Source organism: Etheostoma cragini, chromosome 20 (genome assembly GCF_013103735.1).
Source record: "Etheostoma cragini isolate CJK2018 chromosome 20, CSU_Ecrag_1.0, whole genome shotgun sequence".
NCBI lineage: Eukaryota > Metazoa > Chordata > Actinopteri > Perciformes > Percidae > Etheostoma > Etheostoma cragini.
Window position 1 is genome coordinate 23,654,936 of NC_048426.1, and position 2,529 is coordinate 23,657,464.

Consider the following 2,529-nt stretch of genomic DNA (forward strand, 5'->3'; position numbering starts at 1 on the left):
GACAACATGAGGATAACATGAGGGCAACATGAGGACAATATGAAGACAACATGAGGATAACATGAGGGCAACATGAGGGCAACACGAGGATGTGTCCTGATTGGACCTTCTGGCGGGCCAGTTCTGGCCCAGGGGCCATATGTTCGACACCTCTGCACTATTGGGAGTGCACAGTTGTAACTCCTCTGCTTTGCTCAGTCTTCCTGTTTCCTGGTGCTGGTTGCTCCATGCCTCTGGTTTTACTTTGTTCCCCCCTCCCGTCTTCCTGCAGGAGGGTCAGGTTGTGGTGGCCGGTCTCTGGGGCTCTGCTGCTGGAGGCTCCAGCCCTCAGGCTTTCTCCAGACCAGGTCCTCCACTCCAGACCAGCATAACGCTGTCAGGGGGACCTCCTCCCCCCCCTCTCCTTGAGTCTCGTCCCGACTTGACCTGTTTTCAAAAAGTTTCTACATCAGAAATTTGGGTTTCTTTCAGCCAAATTGTCAAAAGAAATAACGTGGATGGTTCAAGTCAAGTAAAATAAATGATCAGATCACTACTTTCATTGAATGTGGGTGTTTTTATTCCATTATATAGCATTTGAAGAGAATAATTGATAAAAGGAATGTTGAATAAAGGAGTGAAACATGTCGGGATAAGCTTCAAAAACATACACGATGGGGGGTTGTTGCAGTGAGGTAGACCGTCCCCCTTTGCCTGAACCTTGAGCCTTTGTCCAGTTGTTTCCCAGCAGAGTTCGACTGACAGCTTTTTACACTGGCGGTCTCTGAGCATCACATCAAATTCTGCCTTGGGTCTAAAAGATGAGGGACTGGTCTTGTTGATCAGGATCACACAGGTATCAGAGGAACACACACACACACACACACACACAGCACATGCTTTCCACGTTATGCTAATCTGTTGACTTACAGTGTTATGGGCTTACAGCAGTGATAAATTGATGTGAGTCCGATGTTAAACTGATCAAAGAGTTGATTTCCCACCAAATGAATACACATATGACAGAATAAGAAGTCAGGGAGTGTAAACGAAAGCTTTGAGCGAGTGATCTTCGCCGAGCGTCTCAGATCTAGGCAGGGAAGCCCCTTTGATGCCCGCTGGGGATGGAAAAATGATGAAAACAGTATCAGCTCAAAGGCGCCGAAGATGGAGTCATAAAAGGAACGGCAGCTCAAATGTAAGGCATGATGCAATTTGATTTTTTAAATGCTTCCCAGAGGAGGGAGGCAAGGTGAGGAATGATGGCGTCACTGTTGACTTCATTTTGGCTGATGGGAGGAGGGAACTGATCCCTAAAGGCATAAAGATGGAGAGAGTACACAATGCACTTTTAAACAAAGGTAAGGTGACATAAGGTGACATAAGGTGTCGTGCATCATTATGGCCGCTGTGTTTGGCTGCTATGGTTACCTTGTTGCAAACAAAATGCTGTGCACACCCACACAGGAAGGGTTTTCAATGACACAAAGTTGGCAGTTAGGATATTTAGATTGTTGCATAGTTTGTATTTAGCTCATTTTTGGAGTGCATTACATAAATAGATAGATAGATATATATTGATTGGTTTGTAAATGGGAAATTAGATAGATATAGATAGATAAAGATAGATAGATAGATAGATAGATAGATAGATAGATAGATAGATAGATAGATAGACAGATAGATAGATAGATAGATAGATAGATGTTTATTGATCCCAAGAAAAATGGGAAATTCCGGTGTTACAGCAGCAAAATCAGTCACAGAATATAAATATAAATGAAACACTAGGAAAAGTATACATTCAATATACATGAAATAATAATATGAATAAAGTAAAGAGAACAAATATTTGAATATGTACAGGATGGGGAAACAAAAATGTGCAACTGCCTACATTAATTCTAAAATGTTAAAATGTATGCTACATGTAAATGTAAATGAACGAGTTGTGCAGGTTGCATTAGTGTGTGGTGTCCAAAAGTCTCATCTAGCACCCAGAGATGACGTGTTATAAAGTGTTATTGCTTGTGGTATGAATGGTTTTCTGTAATGAAATTACAGTGTTAAAGCAATAAAATCAGTCGGTATTAGATAGATAGATGTTAATTTATTTGTAAATGGGAAATTTCAGTGTTACAGCAATAAAATCAGTCACACAGCACAGAATATGAATATAAATGAAATACTAGGACACAATATACATGCAATCTAGTTATAGAAAGGTTATTCTCACAAAAGAACGCAAAGGACGTTGGAAGGGATTTTGGAGCTGCTTATTGTTTTTAATTTTTAGAAATGTTTTGAATCAAAACATTTTTTATTTTTTTTGCCATGTTAACAGACGCTCAGGAGGTCAGTGTCTCAAATTTCAAGTGCTCGTTTTATGCCTTTTGGCTTTTTGCCTTTCCTTTGTTGTGTTTTATTTACTTTTTATGCATGTTATGGGTTTACAAAGTGGAAAAGCCTAGATACTGTCAGGACCCTCATACTCTGCTCCTGACTGGCTAGTAGTCCTTACCTAGGTACTGTCAGGACCCTCATACTCTG